At 53.1% G+C, this 17,215-nt stretch overlaps 1 protein-coding gene across 1 annotated transcript in view; it reads right to left on the reverse strand.

The window, feature by feature from the left end:
• The window catches only part of EFHD1 (EF-hand domain family, member D1), a 33,811-nt gene extending 19,802 nt beyond the window's left edge, over positions 1-14,009 (reverse strand). Inside the window, exon 1 of the mRNA XM_008579428.1 lies at positions 13,994-14,009. The gene's annotated coding sequence lies outside the window, so the exon portion shown is untranslated. The remainder of the gene's footprint in view (positions 1-13,993) is intronic.
• Between the last annotated feature and the right edge of the window lie 3,206 nt (positions 14,010-17,215).

Here is a 17,215-nt window from a genome sequence, read left to right on the forward strand (position 1 = left end):
GCATCTTTCTCTCTTCAAAGTGAGCCTCTCTGAGGGTTTGTCTACAGTTACTGCCTTCGGGCCTGGATTTGCAAGACAGGCAGAAAAAAATTCATGTCCCCCTACATCGTCTCATTACTATTTTATCTGCTCTTCTCAAAGCACCCGATGACTACATAGTGCACTGAATACAAGAGAGTTCAAAACGTTTAGTAAGACTGCTCTGCCTCGCAGTGCACAATGCACTATCTCCTGTGCTAAGCCTTTTGATCTTTACGGCAGAGTCCTACGAAGAATTCACAGTAGCCGCCTGCACTTATCGTCCATTGAGAGCTTACTAAGTGCCAGGCACTGTGCTGAATTACCTCATTTAATTCAACAGTGAGGTGGTATAATTAGTAGCCCTAGTTAATAGATGGTAAACACTGAAGTGGCAAAGCCAATTCCTATGCATCAGAACTAACCTGGGACTTTCAAGCAGATGCTGAGCTTTCTATGGGAGCGGGGATGGCGAGAATGATCACTTATTGAGTTTCCACTATGTACGTGCCCCTCAACTCCTAAGGGGCTAGGGGAGGCATGGCGTGTACTCGATGTCCCAATGAACAGATTGCAGGTGTAACTGTGAGTTACACCTTTTGCAATTTGTACCTTAAGACTTTGCCAGAAACGTTAGGAGTCCTGAATATTCGTGGATTCTGCTCTTGATCATGAAGCATGGTGCTGCGGACTACCAACACATGCAAAGTAGGAAGTTTTTGGCTAAGAGAACACCAGTGTTGCCATCTTACAAAGATGTGGAGAGGCAGTCTTACCAGCCACGCCCTGCAATGAACTTCACCTGACTGAAGTTTTCAACACTTCTCTGAGGGGTGTGGTGCTGTTTGGCTGATGAAGGAACAGGTAGAATGGAGGTAGATCAGCCCCAAATCACTGGTCCTGCCCCCAGCTCTGCCGCGGGGCTGGGCTACCTGGTGTGTCCTCAGAAAGCCAAAGTTGCCCCTCCAGCAGCAGTTAAAGACAGAAGCCAGGGAGTTACGTATTTAAAAGATAAAGGAAAAGAAAGAAGATAAAGGCCTTTCCGGTTTGGGGACAACACAATTTGTGCATCACACTGGTGGGTGTGGCTGAAGGAAGCTGGAGGTGAGTGGCTCAGCAGAGGCCCCCAAGGCAGGGCTCAGGGGGAAACACACCTTGGGGAGAGGGAGCGTGCTCATCTTTGCCCTGCAGAAGGGCCCTGTCTTCAGGCAGCTGCAGTGTGAAAACCCCTTTACACGTGGCCACCTGCAAACAACTGAGCTTACACCAAACTCTTCAGCCTGTGGATTTGTTTTCTCCATTCTGGAAACATCCACTGCTCCCTGTCCCCCCATGAAAATGCTATCTGTCACATTCCTTGCAATTTGGAATCCAGCCCTGTAGAAAGGGAACCGCACCTAGAATAGCCTGCCAAGGTCAGTGCCAGGGCAGCCCCCTTCCCCAGGCACAGACGCCCTTCCCAGCCCTGGGGTCTGGGTCTCGGCCAAGAAGGGGGAATCTGGAAAGGGGAGGCCTGCGGAGGGAGACCTGACTGACTGGGGCTTTCTTTCTCCCTGCCTGCCTGGTCTAAACCTGTATTTCCCCTCCCCTTATTTGGGATCATCAAAATATTCCTTTTTCTCCCTACAGTTTACATCTTTAAAGGCTTTCAGGCTTATTGGATTTCCCCTGAGCTCCTGGGTCTTCCTCTACCATCTTAGCTTCTTTTCCCCTGTAATTTAAATTTTAACCCAGATTTTTCTTTTCTTTTTTTTTTTTTTTTTTTTTTTTTTTGCTTTCTTTCTCCCTGCCTGCCTGGTCTAAACCTGTATTTCCCCTCCCCTTATTTGGGATCATCAAAATATTCCTTTTTCTCCCTACAGTTTACATCTTTAAAGGCTTTCAGGCTTATTGGATTTCCCCTGAGCTCCTGGGTCTTCCTCTACCATCTTAGCTTCTTTTCCCCTGTAATTTAAATTTTAACCCAGATTTTTCTTTTCTTTTTTTTTTTTTTTTTTTGTCTTTTTCGTGCCCGGTAAGGGGATCGCAACCCTTGGTGTGGTGTCGCCCACACCGCGCTCAGCCAGTGAGCGCACCGGCCATTCCTATATAGGATCCAAACCCGCGGCAGGAGCGTCGCTGCGCTCCCGGCGCCACACTCTCCCGAGTGCGCCACCGGCTTGGCCCTTAACCCAGATTTTTCTTATCGAAGGCAACCCATAATCCCAAATCCTGCACAACTGCTTGTTTCTGTGGCTTCCTCTGGATTTGTGACTTTTTCCCATAGTTTCCATTTTCTTAGACCCTCTCATCTTTACATTTTCCAGGATCTGTTAAGGAGACTCGTCTCGCTGGCACTCGGGATGGCCCTGCAGACACAGGCCTGGCTTAAAACTCAGCCCCACCACTCAGGAGAGACTTGACCCACTCTGTAAACCGAGCGTGACCTGAGTCCTTGTGCCATGAAGAGTCGTAAAGGGCCCAAAGGAGAAAACACTCCTGCACTTGGCACTGGCACCAGTAAAAGCAGTGAGAGGGGTTATTTTTAAGAAGTAGTACCTGTCTGCAGTCGTGAAGAAGCAGCAGACGGTTTCCAGGGCTTCTATTCTGAAGAGCTGCCCACACCCAACTGGCTCCCAAATAGCCTTTGGCATCTTTAGCATTCTGGGGAAAACCCAAACCCACCACCTGCCGGGGGCGACTCTCACGGCCCAGCCTATCAGAGGATAACGCCCACCACTCCAGGGTCCACTGGAAAAGAGTTCTCGACTTGGACCAGCACTGGATGGTGGGGTGAGGCGAGCCAGGCCGAGACCCCTGATCATTGGCCCGCAGCTGTGCGTGCCCGTCACCTGGGAAAGCCCCCGCCCAGCCTAAGGGCCCATGTGACCCCTCCAAAGGCCAGCTAGCAAGGGGACAAGGGCTGGTTTCCAGTGTCTGTCTGGTTTTGGACCCCTCCTCAGTCTATGAATCACTTATTCTTTCAGCTTCCACAGCTCAGAGCCCCTGGGTTTTCTTGGTTTTCAACTCACCAGAATAATCCTGCCATTAATGAAGAAAGAAGCCGGTCAGCCTTTGTCTGCCTGAGGCTCAGTCATTAGAAACTCTCCAGGGATCCCCCAGACAGGGCGTTCTCAGGAGGGTGGCAGTGCCCCCAGAAAATGCCTTAGTGTTGGGGGGGTTGCTGCCTACACCTCAGAGGCCACCAGGAGATTGGAACATCCCTCCTTCTCTTTACATAGGAAGGTCTCCTATGGAGATCACACACTGCCTTTTCAAACAAGTGTGGGCCCCAGACCAGAGTACCAGGATCACCCAGGAGTGTTAGAAATACGGACTCTCAGGTCCCACCCCAGACCTGCTGAATCAGACCCTGCATTTTCACTAGTTCCCCTGTGGCCCCCAGGCACTTTCAAGTCAGAAAAGGGCAGCGCAGACTATACCCATCAGCAGGTGGTCTTTTCAGGGGCCCCCCTGGGGTCACCCCGTGGCTGTCCCCAACTGTGCCTATCTAGATGAGCCTCAGGGACTCCCCAAGGTCATAGGACTGTTGTCCCTGCTCCATACTTCCCTGCTGCCCAGTTCTCCAAGTTTCTGGTTTCCAGTCCTTTGAGGGAGTCCTCCCTAGCTGTCAAATCATCTGCTGCAGGCTGGGAAACCAGATCTCCCAGGGTGTCACAACTGCATGAAAAGCAAGAGGAAGCAGGTTCTGCTGAAGGGCCTGGGGCACTCAGGAGTGAGGTACAAAAGCTTTAGCCCAGAGCCTTTGCTTTCCAATCAGACTGCTCACACCCCTTTTTGTCCGATGAGCTCCTGGCTCTCACGTTCCAAATACTGAGTCCATTCATGCACCCACTCAGCACCTGGCTCACGTCTACCTGGGCCTCTCCAGAGCTGGAGGAAAGCACAAAGACCAGTCCCAACGGGAGGCAGATCATGAAGGAACAGCAGGGCTGCGAGGAAGCTGGGTGCAGGGAGGCCACTGGGCAGAGGAGGAACCATCAGGAGCAAATGTGCAGAGCCAAGGGAGGGCGCCACGGTCGCCAGTCCAGTCCAGGGGCGCCAGAATGTCCCAGAAGGGGGTTGGAGGGCCAGCTCGCACAAGGCATTCTGGGAGAGCTGTGTCTTCCTAAGGGCAACAGGGGCAACCCCCAAAGAGTCTGAAGCATGGAAGCAACATCAGATGCCATCCCAGAGACTCTCGGCTCAGTGTGCGGGTGGATTTGGGACTGAAGCAGGAGCCCAGTCGGCCAGTGCACGACAGGCCCAGCCATGGGTGGTGCAGGGAGAGTGACGGCGACGTGGGGCTGGCCCTGGCATGGGGCTGAACTCCAGCTTCATCGTTCTGTGCAGAGCCAGTGCTGCAGGGCTCACTTTGGCAAATTCCCTGCCTTTTCTGGGCAGAGGCCAACGTTTTTGCAGGCTGCAGGAGACCAGTGGAGGCTGGGACCCCCCAGTAAGCCACAGCCCCTGTCCTTCCATACACTGTGTCTGGAAGTTCATAAAGGATGGTGGGAGGCAGGGCGGAGCTGAAGGGCCACCTCCACGGCTACAGGGCACCCACTGTGTGCTCAGCACCTTGCAAGATGGCAGAGGGGAGGCAGAGCCAGGCCTCAAGACAGACTGCCTTGTCCGCAGTGTGTGGTGTGGGAGTGCACTGCCCATGCCGGGGACTGTCACATGGACTCAGAAGGAGAGGGGGTAGTGGGTGACTGCACAGGATGGCCACTTGCTACACCCACCTCCCCACCCTCATGCTCTCAAACTGGCTGCCTGGCTGCCCTGACTCAGCTAGCGGGAAGCCCTCAAATGGGAGGTTTCAGCTACATGCATATTCTCCCACTGATGCCAACAACCCAGTGTGAAAACAAAGAAAACCAGCCCCCATGACCACCCCAGAGGAACATGCCAATGACAATGAGGTAGCATGTCAGTTGTGCAAAGTGCTTCACACAAATGCCAAGAACCCTCTGACCAAGAATGACCAGATGGAGAGAGACCAGTCTTGGAAAGCTCTGAGCCAGCAACGCAATGGAGCAGGGAACGATTTGCTCAGTCACAGCTTCAGTGGGCTCCTCCTGAGGAAGACAGAGGGCAGCGTGGCTGGATGTGTACTTCTGGGGTCAGACTCCCCTGGTTCAAAGCCCAGCACCATCATGTGCTGTGTTGTGTGTCCCTGGGTGAGTCACTTGAACTCTCTGGGCTTCCAATTCCTCCTTTAACCAGTTGTTAAGATTAAAGACAAAAAAAGTTCTCAGCAGAGGACCTGGCACAAAGCAAGAGCTCATGTGTTTAGTTTTGGCTAATGTGATCTCATTAAGAGAAAGACCGTAATCATGGGGTCTCTCCTTGGTCCTTTTGAAATGGGACATTGTTGCTGGGTTTGAGTAAGTTCAGGCAGGCTGTGGATTTGGTTTGGAAACAGGGACTGGATCTGTGAGTAGACTTGGGAATTCAGAGTTCCAAGCAATTCGTTCGGAAAGGAGAGGAAGAAGAAAGGGACGCAGCAGAGAGGATGTGGCACTCAGTGTCCCATGGGAAGCCTGCCCTGAGCAATCCCTGTGGCGGGAGGGGATGGGGGAAGGTTTAAAGGACCCTGACCGGGTTGTCTGCAGGAACACGTGGGAGTGGGAACAGGATGCCTCCCTTGGCTCAAACACTTGAGGGGCCATGGAGGTGCCACCGGAAACCTAGTTCTCCTGGAATTCCCAGGAGCCTGTGGATCTCGGGGGACAGATGTCCCAAACACCTAGGCTCCTTTAGGGCTGGGCCCGACACAGCCCCAGCAGTGCCCCCACCCCTCCTCAACTCCCAAGCCAAGGAAGTCAGGGAAGGAAACGGCCACGGGGAGGCACTGGTGAGCGGCAGCGCAACAGCCGCAGGAGCACAGGTCTCAGGGGAGGCCGGGGCCCCATACCCAATCCAGTGGACTGTGGGGGACTCGGTCATCACTCCAAATAGGAAGGAAAAGCACCCTGGGCTCTCGACCTCCACCCCACCCCTTCCCTGCCAGCGGGACATTTCTTGTGTCTGTCTGCTGGGCTCACACCACCTTAAATCCAGCAGCCCTCAGTGGAGAGAACATCGGACTGGAACCCCAGTGACCTAATTAAGGTCATGACTGTACACTGCATGGTCACACGATCTTGGAGACAACCTGAGAAGGTGGTCACTCACTGTTTTCCACGTCTCACTTACGGGTGTGTGCCTGTGTGTGTCAGTGGCTCTGCTGGAGGGAGCTACACGACCCCACTGAAGGCACACATTGCTTCCCATGGCCGAGGGGAGCTGAGGAGCTCCCCCTGGGCAGTAATTAGGGCCTCCGAGCAGCTGCAGCCAGCAGAGCTCAGAAATCTCTACAGAGGCCAAGGTGCCTGCTCTGCCCATGGCCCTGGACCCAGCCCTTGGGTGGGCCTGAGGACTGCAGGAAGTTTAACTACACTCGACCATAAAGACCCTGTTTCTGCTTCCCCAGGACAATCTCTGGAGGGGGAGAGGAACCTCATAAGAATCAAAAATAACCTACAGACCTAAGTATAATCAACTGGAAATTGGAGTGTGTGAGGGCCAACAGCCCAGCAAGAGAGGGGACCAGGCTGGGCAACCAGTGAGAAAGAAAACAGCAGGCTGGGGTGGACTTTAAGGGACAGCACAAGGAATCTAGACTTTGTTTCGTGGCAGTAGGGAGCTACTGAATGTCGTATGTTGCCCACAACCAACAGAGGCTTCCAAAGAGGGAGTCATGGTGATGAAATCTGAGTTCTGGCAAGTTCTCTCTGGACACACATGTAGGCGGATGGGGGAAAGGCTAGGTATGAGGCAGCTACCCCAGGCCTGGGGTGGGTGGTCTAGGGGATCTGGAAGTCAGGCAGCCTGGCAGAAGCTCTCAACCGTGGCAGTGCCTGGCTGTGTCAAGGATGGCTGAGATATGGAGCCTGTGAAGCTGGGGGGTAAGAATGACATTAATGAGAGGCTCATAACACGGGACAAGAGTGCAGGCCACCTGGGTTCAAATCCCAGCTCTGCCACTAATGAGATGTGTGATGCTGGGCAAGTTACCTACCTTCTCTGTGCCTCCATTTCCTCATCTGTGAAGGGGGGGGGTGATGACAGTGCCCACCTCAGAGTGTCATGAGGAATAAATGAGTTAGCACGTGTAGATCACTAAGAACTGTGCCCACACATAGTAGGTGTTCTGTAAGTGATGACTATTAGGTGTTGTGGGGGAGCCCAGAGCTCAATAAAGTCAGCCTTTATAGGGTAGAAGGGCATTTAGAGAAGGGGCCAGAGACCCTGTCACCACCGAGGCCATGCTGGGCAGGATCAGGGGCCAGTGCTTCTCCAAGGCTGCCACAGAGTTCACCAGGTCACATGCAGAGGCAAAGAGCTGGGACTGTTAGCAGCCAGATATTTTTTGCAAGGGCTGTCCCAAGGCATGATTGGCGTCCAGTGATCAGTGCTGGGGGGAGCCTGGTGGGGGGAATAGCAGTCTAAGCCCAGGGCTTGCTAAGGGGATCCATCTGGGGATCAGCTGCAGCCCTGTGGGGAGGGGGTCACCTCTGCTGTTTTACCACTGGGAAGGGATGGAGTAGCCAGCCCTGGGCACGAGGCAGCCTGTAAGTCCCGAACACTATCCTCCTACTTGCTGCAAACCTGATCTAGGTTGGCAGAGAGCTGAGGGCATGTCTGTGACACAAAGGGCAACTTGGATGGGGAAAGACCAGGCAGCCACACCTCCCACCAGAGCTAGGGTCATCACTCTGGAATCAGACCTTGGCGCAGCTGGGGGGAGCCCGATGCTCCCCGGTATGGTGCCAGTTCCCAGGCTCCACCTGGCCTAGAACCCGGAACTGGTCCTGAGGAGGCTCCTGCCATCACTGGCATCCCAAGTCTTATTGCCAACACCAAAGAATTTGCCTTTGTTCAGCAGCACAGGAGGCCATGAGGCTAAGACTGAAAGAAAATAAAACCAGGACACCTTACCCACCCCCACCCCCCACGACTTGTACAAAGGCCTCCAAGCCAAGACGAGGACCTTTCACAACAGAACCCCAGGCAGTCGCTAAAGGAGTGAGAGATGTCAACACACCGTGACTCCCTGCCCAAGGTGGCGCGCTGGCCCCATGGCCCCACGCACTTGCCGCCTCTCCATCTGGAGAGGCTTTCAGAGGAGAGGGAAACAGGGGCATGGTGCCCAGGGTGAGAAAGAAAATGAAGGAGGTTTGGGAAGGAGGCTGGAGAGAAGGGAGGCAGTAGCAGCAGTTGTCACAGCCAGGAAGCAGCGGAGCGTAAGTCGGGCCTCCAAACCCAGCAGACAGGATGGGCGCGACAAGGCCAGGCTCTTGGGAGGCTGGAAGGGCAACAGGAGGCAAAAGAGGATGTTGAACTGAACACTGGCCTCGGGAACTGTCGACACGACACCCCACCCAGCCCCAAATACACACACAGCACTCCTACCTGCTAGGGGTCTACACCCGCAGGCAAAGAGGGTCGTGATGGAAATTATAGAAGTGAGTGTCCCCAAGGAACGACCTCTGTGTTCAGGTCCTGAGGAGCCCCCAGTAATGTGCTGCTCCTTGCCTGGTCTCCAGAATTCAAGCCTGCCATCAAAAAGCCCCTCTCGCGTATACAGGAACAGATGGACGAAGAGAGCCCTGGGTCATATTCAGTAAAAAGGCCCAAGAGGGACACTGTGGGGGCCCATCTCTCCTTCCTCATGCACAGAACCCCATTTTGGCCAGGTATCCACCCCTCAGGGAAGGGAGCCTGTCCCCAGCTCAGACAAAGCTAACCATGGTCATCGCCTCCCTCTGAGCAGTCACTGCTCTGGGTGGGTTCCTGACCCAGTGCTGGCCGATGGGATACCAGAGGCTTGCTTAGGGGACCTGTCCGGGGAAGATTCCCTCATTGTTTAGAAGCACCCTCGGTCTTTCCTGACTATGGATCTGGTCTCAGCTAGAAACAACTTGGGGGATCTTGCCACCTTGCTACCAGCCCAAGGATGACTCCAGCACAGAGGTTGGTGGACCACAGAGGAGGATGGAACCCAAGTCCTTGGTGACAGCAGCAACCAACCATGCCCAAGGGCCATGCTTGTCCTCTGGACTCCCTGTGATGTGAGATGATACCTTTCTTTACTGATTAGTGAGTTTGGGACCAAAGGCCTCCTAACTGATACATGGCAGAGCAGCCCAGATCGTCTGGACATTCTTGTTTAAGAAAATGCACCAAGCCTGCTGGAGGTGATCCCTTTGGAACATGACAGCACCGGGCTTCCTCCATGTAAGTCCTAAATATCTTTATGGTTTTACAGGATTTTTTTTTTCCCTTTTGTCTTTTTTCGTGACCGGTAACGGGATCGCAACCCTCAGTGTCGCACCCGCACCGTGACCGGCAACGGGATCGCAACCCTCGGTGTCGCTCCCGCACCGCGCTCAACCAGTGAGCGGACCGGTCTCTACATGGGATCCGAACCCTTGGCGGGAGCGCCTCCACGCTCCCAAGCAGCGCACTCTACCGAGTGCGCCACTGGGCTGGCCCTTACAGGAATTTTTAAACAGGGAACATTTTGCTTTTATAATGAAAGATAATTAAGTTTTCTTTTCTTTAAGTTGCGAGATTCTCTCCTGTTTCCCTCCAAACCAGTGGATCTCAACTTTTTCTGGGGAAGGGGCCACAAACCCCCTTGAGAAGCCAGATTCCCAGCAAATGCATGGGTGCAATTCCATACATGATTCCCGAGGGCTCAAAGACTTGAGGTCAAGAACTCTAAGCATGGGGCTCAAGGAGGCAGACACCCACATGCCGTCGAATTAGCTTTCATTTTTCCTTTTCATCTGGACTTTTTAAGCTCAAACACACCTTGGAGCACCTGTCAGGGGAAGAAACACCTTCCAAGGATGTAGAGTATCACCCAGGGAGCCCAGCTGCAGGGTGTGCCAGCTGCCTAGCCTCCTGTTCCAGGGCTCATCTTCCAGAAGCAACTCTGGGGTCCCAGAACTCTGGCCTCACTACGCTGCCCATCCAGCTGGGGGCTCACGAGGCCCCACATGGCTTCTACTGTTTTCCCCTCCAGACCTGAGGTCTTCCCCAGTGAGTGGAACTACTCCAGACCACTGACTGGGGGAAGGCTGAGGCATGAGAACACTCCCTCTTGGCCAAAGCTGTAGCTTCCTTTAGCTGAGTCCTCATTGCCTGCCTTCTGCCATCTGAGGCCATGCCAGTCACCACCATCGAGCAAGTCCTCAGTCTGGCCCTCTGCCTCTGGGAGGCTCACCCCAGGGCCCTCGCTGCTGCCTCCATCCAGGGCCTGGACCTCTCCACAGTCCAGCTCACTGCTCCTCCCCTGCTGTGTTCAGGGCCACCAGAACCCTCGGCCTTGAATGCAGCAGCCTGAGGCCACACTGCCCCCCTACCTCGCCCCCAGCATCCCACAGGGTCTGCTAAGTACATTGAGTGTCTGGTACAGGGGTGAGGGGTAGCTCTTTGGGGAGCTGCATCCCTCCCTGACAAGCACCAGCTCACTGTCAAAGGAGTCTGTTGAGCTTCTCAAGGGAAGAGACCCTTCTGGATCAATCCCTATGATCAAGTACCTGGCAGGTGCTTAGCAGAATGAATGAATGAACGAATGAACAAATGACTAGCTCATAGTCAGCAGGAAAGAAAGAGCTCATCATCATCTTCACATGGTGCCACAGGAGCAGACATCCGCTGTACGGGTGGTGTTGGCCATAGAATCCCAGAGCTGGGAGCACCGGGGAAGGAGTCACAGAGGCCTGCGCAGCCTCGGAACCAACAAGGCAGGGCAGTGACCACGGGTCAGGTTTCATCCCACAAGAGGTGGAGCACGATCTACACTCCAACAATACAGGCCTTCCAAGGAGCATCTAAGATTCAGGGCCAATGGTGCCCTCTGATCACCAATACTCAAGGGACACAGAAGCAGGAGAAGGCTCTAGAGGCTTGTTCCAGGAGGACTGTACAATGTGGGGGCCAAGTGCTGTGTGTGTGAGCGAATGTGGGAGTGAACATGCATGCAAGCACATGTGTAGGCATGTCTGAGTGCACAAACCCGGCTGTGCAGGGCCTCGAGGGTGTGCAGGGCTCCTAAAATGACCATCACAGACAGGCCTGCAGCCTCGAGCTCCCAAGACCCGATTCATGGATTATTAGGTCAATGGGCACATCTCTGGAGACCCACCAGCTCAGCCACACCATGAAATCACATGCGATGTAGCCCCATGCAAATGAAACCTCCCAAATTCAACAAATAAGTATCCGTATTCCTATTGACCAGTTGGACCAGGAGGTACCACAGGGCTCAGTGTATAGAGTCCCCTGGACCTTACAGGTTTAACATCAGGCACTTTTTAGCCAATGTTGCAAGGGAGAAGGGGGAAAGGACTCTTTTTCTGCATAACGAAGGCTTTAATAACTGTTCTGATCACTCAACTTCAAACTGCCATCATTCAAATTCTCATCAAATGTGACGGCGCTGTGGTAAGGAGGGTGGAGGGGGCTTTCCGGGGAGAGGGGATGAGGGGTAAGAAATGAGGAGAAAGAGAAAACTCCCTACAAAGCTAAAGCTGCCAGCAGCCGTGGAGTCTCCTCCAGCTCCCCCTACGTCGTAGTAAACATGCGTGCTGGCAAATCAAAGCAACCAGTGCTCAGACCGGTCTAAGGAACAGTTCCAAGTCACGGTGTCTTTCTGCCAGAGACCAGGGCCCCCAAACAGGGGGCCAGCCTGGGGCGGCCCCCCAGGAATTCAGACAAACCCTGGGTCCTCTTGCCCCACTCCTCAATTCCAAATAGTCAAATGTGCAAAATCCAGGGCAGGTGAGAGAATTTCAAATCTAAGGTGAATCGCTATTGACCGAAGCTACGATTAAGAAGAGTCAGAAGCTCCTGGCTTTCGCCAAGGGAAAAAAAGCACTTCGCATCCATTATTTCCCTCCAGCATTCCCGTCTTTAAAGTCAATTCACTCAAAAGACTAGGGTGCCCAATGCGCAGGTGCCTCACCTCTTCTCCCCCAGAAAACCTCCTGAAAAGAGCTCGCTTCACCTCTGGCAGATTCCCAGTCATCCAAGTCGACACCCCGACACCCCTTTCTCCGTCCCTCTGAGACACGAGGAGAAAAAGAAACTGAGGGTGGAGGGGGCGAGTAATGAGGAATTCCACCACCACCTCCCCTTTTTGGGTCTCAGTGGTGTCTTGGTGTTGCGGGAATCTGGCCTTGGCAGGGTGTCCATGACATCACCATTTCGGATTCTTAATAAAAAGACATCTTTCCAATAGCCAAATGCTCCTCTTCCCACCCTCTCTTTGGGGAATCGAAACACAGGCTTTTATTATGCTGCAGAAACATCACAGCTGCATTTAAGATGTTGCATTTGGGTCTTGCCTTTAAGTGGCTGCCCTTGTTACCTCCCTTTGAAAGGGGCCTCGGGATAAGTCCGGGGTAATTAAAATCTCCTGTCCAGCCTTGACTGCTCCGCCAGCTCGCGTTACAGCCGTGGACACACGCTGCAGAGTCAGTTTCTTCTGGGCCTTCTCACTGCTCTTTTAAAATCAGGCCACTATTCTCTTGGCTCGGGCTATCCAGTAACACGCTTGAAAATGGAGAGGGAACTTTCTCTGGCCAGGCTGATGGTGCCTCTGGCTTCCCACACTCATTAGAAAATTCTCTTTCTTCTACAACATACCATTTAGGAGCCAGGCTCGTTGGTGACAGTTCCTAAGGACACAAAGACAGAGCTGGCCTATTAGCTCAGCTGGTCAAAGCATGGCGTTATAACGCCAAGGTCAAGGGTTCAGATCCCCTTACTGGCCAGTCACAAAAGAAGAAAATAATAATACAAACAATGCCCACCCCAAGAAACCAACAAGCTCACAGGCTGGGAAAGATCTGTTTTTTCAAAACTTTGAAAATTCTTAAGCCAACCAAAAAATAAAATAATAATAATAATAATAATAATAAAATAAAAATAAAAGACCAGAGCATGTTTCGCAGTTTCTGTACGAATCTATCTAGCCCTGAACAAAAAGAATGGGTGTACTTGATACTGGTCTAATCAGGCTACCTGCTGCAAGGGGCTGACACCGGAATGTGAATCTAGAAACTGCTTAAAAGTCAAATTCTTGCGGGCAGTAAGTGCAGTCCTGGCAAGAAGGTGGGGGATTCTGTTGGGTTGTTTTTGTAGTTAGGTGGTGAATCCATCTGAATCAGGGTTGGGCTTTGGGAAGACTGATTCTCCTTCTGATGGGGGTGGGAATCATGCTGGCTTTGGATAAGTCTGAGATTCTGACCTTTCTAAATCCGAGGGCCTCCTTAGAAGAGTCTCCCCATCTCCAGAGCTAGTAATGCAAGACTGGGCAGCTCTTCTCACTTGCTATACTGGATTGAATAGTGTCCCCCCCAAATTCATGTCCACACGGAACCCGAGAATGTAACCTTATAGAAAACAGAGTCTTTGCAGACGTAGTAAATTAAATTGAAATGAGATCATACTGGATTAGGGTAGGTCCTAATTCCAATGACTGATGTGTATATAAGGCCATGAGTGGTGCTGGTAACACCAAGATCAAGGGTTCAGATCCCCATACTGACCAAATGTCAAAACAATGCGAAGACAGAGACACACACAGGGAGAACACCAGTTGACCAGTTGATGACAGAGGCAGAGATTGGAGACGTGCACCTGTAAGCCAAGAAATGTCAAGGATTGCCAGCAAGCACCAGGAGCTAGGGAAAGGCAAAGAGGGATCCTTCCCTAAAGCCTTTGGGGTGAGCACGGCCCTGTCCACACCTTGATTTCAGATGTCTAGCTTCCAGAACTGTGAAAGAATAAATTTCTGTTGTTTTAAGCTACCCAGTTTCTGTTATTTTGTTCCAGCAGGCCTCGGAAACTAACACACTCCCCCAGCAGTGGAGCTCACAAGTCCCTTCAACAGAACCCAGAAAGGCAAAACACAGTCCCAAGGAGACCCATAACTCACCAAGTGGCCAGAGCACCACTCCCCAGCTCGAGCTCAGGTTAAATCAACTTCAAAGAATAGATCAGACTTGGCAAAGTGAATTATTAAACCAAAAAAGGACAACACAAAGTTTGCACATCCACCGAAATTATGGCTATGTGGTCATCTAAAAGTTAGTGACTTAAATCTACTGGGCCTTCACCACAGGCCAAGTATTGAGCTAAATACTTCCCATACATTAATTTATTTAATCCCCACAATAACCCCACAAGGCAGGTCCTATTCTATTTCCAAATGACAGAAGAGGAAACAGAAGGCACAGAGCTTTTAAGTAACCTGCCCAAAGCAACCTTCCAGGTAGCAGGTTGCGGGGTCGGGATTTGAACCCTGGAGGCCTGGCTCTAGGTTCGTGCCACTCTCAGCCTCGAAAGACTGTTTCAGCAATGAGTAAAATTTGGAAAGTCATACAATGGAGAACAATCAGTGTGTTCTTTAGAATTTTTAACATGCTTATATTTTTTATTTATTTAGGCATAGACACCAAGGGAAACAGAAAAACAGGGAGAGAGACCGTACTTCAGTTAGGGGCGGAAGCATAGTAAGGACTGCCTGTATGGAAGTGGCCACATCTGACCATGCTCACAGAGTCAGAAGGGTTGAGAAGGGGCCGGCATGTGTGGGACTGACCTCCGGGCAGGCCCAGGCAGCAGAGGTGCCCAGGAGGGCCCACAGTGGGGTTTCCTTGCCTAGCCCTCAGCTTGTGGCTAAGGCAGCTGCAGATACAGTCAGTGCAAGAGTGGCCGTGGAGCAGGGCAGGGGCACTGCCAGCAAATCTGAGGAAAAGTGCGCATCACGTCTTCAACAGGATTTGGACATAACTTAAAAAAAAATTTAAAGGCAGCCTTCCCTGCTGGGAGGGGAGCACACGGCCTGCCCCAGCCTGAGCAAGGGCAGCAGCGTGCAAGTGGCCCCCTGAGCTGATGGGCTCGGGCAGAGAAGGACCCAGAGCCAGCTGGCCAGCAGGAGGACAGCTCGAGGTAAAGGAAGGCAGGTGGCCCAGGGGTGGCGGGGGAGCTGGTCTGACCTGGTGACCACGGGCATGTCAGGACCTCCAGATAAGATGGGTGTGTCCATCAACTGCTGTTATGGCTGAATGCTGGGCACCAGGGGTGGATGAGAACTGAAACTGGAGATGAATCGGAAGCGACAAGGCAGCACTATCTCCCAGACTGGGGAGTCCCTGAGCCGGGTGAGAGGAGGGAGGAGGAGAGTTCTCAGCTGCCTCCCGAGTGTAAGAAAACTGGGCAGAGGCACCCTGAATGGAGAACTAGCCAGCTCAACTGGGGACAGTGAAGCCGATAGAAGCTTAAGGGGGTCAGGGCCAAGGAATCCCTACTTTTATAGGGTATGGGGACCCTGACGGTGGGGCAGGGAGGGGAGAAATGGGGTGCAGGGCCTGGGAGAACTCCGGACACGGACACGTTCACTCTTCGCTCCGAGGAGGGGATCAAGAGGCTCAGGTCTGGACACCAGAGCAGTAGATTCCCCTGAACACAGTAATTGGTTAAGAGCCAGTAGTAAAGCTACCTTCTCCCCTTCCCCCCAAAAATGGTACACTAAGGCTTCTGTTGTGGCTGCTCTTTTCCACTGGACTTAGTAGAGCTGCTGTGGCACACTGCCACCATCGGAGATGAGCCACCTGAGAATGGGGACAACACAGGGAGGAAGGTGTCTTAAGGAAAAGAGAAACTAAGCATCAATGGTATCATCTGGGCTCCTAGATCCAGCCATACCTGAAGCCATCCTTGCTTTTTAGTTTCATGAGCCAAATCCGGTTTTGTTTACACCAATTTTGTTTGCAAGTGACAGAAAAACTAGCCTAGAATTCCGACCAACATCATCACTCAGGAGAAAGAAATACCATGCACAGCTGGACTGTCAGCTCCGTTGGGACCCCAGACCTTAGCTTGACCCCAGTCCAGTACCTGTTTCCTTACAGATGTCACCTTGCTTGGTCTCTCAAGACCCTCTGACTGTGTGGACCCCTTTATTTTTAATTTTTTTGTTTGCTTTGTTTTTTGGCAGCTGACGTTGGTGTTATAAGACTGTGCTCTAACCAGCTGAGCTAACGGGCCAGCCAAAGGCTTTATCTTTTTATTTAATTTAACTAATTTATTTTTGGTGGCCTGCAGGTATGGAGATCCGAACCCTTGACCTTGGTGTTATAACAGGCACTCTAACCAACTGAGCTATTCTGCACGGAAGAGTATTAATAAATACTCACAAATGTATCCTTCCAAAGATCGTTTTGCAGGAAAACAAAAGAAGCCCGAGTGATCACAAAACAACCTGAAGATGAAGGTCCCTCCCCAGGACGCCCTCCCTGAACCCCCGGGACTGGGAAGAGCTGATGGGACGCGGGAGCACCAGGGCTACGAAGGGCTTCACCCCAAGTCTCAAAGGCGCTCTGACAAGCCGTCGCCTCAGCGAATGCTTTTCCATCTCCGCCCAGTCGCATTCTGGGGCCCCAACGCTGCCTCCCCGAATGTCCCAACTAGACCCAGCAAATGCCGGAGAACAGTGCCTGGAAGCCGAGGACAAGTCAGGGTGTCAGGGAAGCGGAGGCTCCCAGGTGCCCACTCTGCGGACCTCTGCGCAGGGACTGGGGCCGGACTGGGCGACAGCCCAGCGTCACCCGAGGCTCCGGCCACCCAGCGCCCGCCACAGCGTCTTTAAATAGAACCTCCACGGCAAGGACAAACACATTCCAAGCGCTTTTAAAAACGCCCCCAGCGTGACCTGGCCTGCAGCCTCCGCTCCCCCACGCATTTTCCGGTCGCGGCCCAGTTCTGGAAATAATATTAATAGCTCGGGTAGGAGCTCACGGTGTGCAAAGTACGGTCTTAAAAGGCGGGGACAATTACTGCCCCCACTCTCCAGATGAGGAAACTGAGGCCCGGGGAGGTCCCGGGCGACAAGGCCGGCTAGCGGGCCTCCGAACGCCTGCCTCTTGCGCCGGGTGTTGGGGACGCGCCGGCAGCCCCCAGGTCGCCCTGGGTCGCCGCTTCCCCGCTCGTTGGGGCTGACAGAGCAGGACAGGAACGAGCCCCCGCCCGCCCGGTGCCAGTGGCCGAGTCCGGTTCCGACGGGCGCGTGGAACAGACGGGGCGACGCCCCCAGGAGGCGCCCGGCCGCGGCGGCCCCGCGGCGTCCTGAGTGTCAGCCGCGCTCCGCAGCCAGCTC

Source organism: Galeopterus variegatus, unplaced genomic scaffold, assembly GCF_000696425.1.
Source record: "Galeopterus variegatus unplaced genomic scaffold, G_variegatus-3.0.2 Scaffold1883, whole genome shotgun sequence".
NCBI lineage: Eukaryota > Metazoa > Chordata > Mammalia > Dermoptera > Cynocephalidae > Galeopterus > Galeopterus variegatus.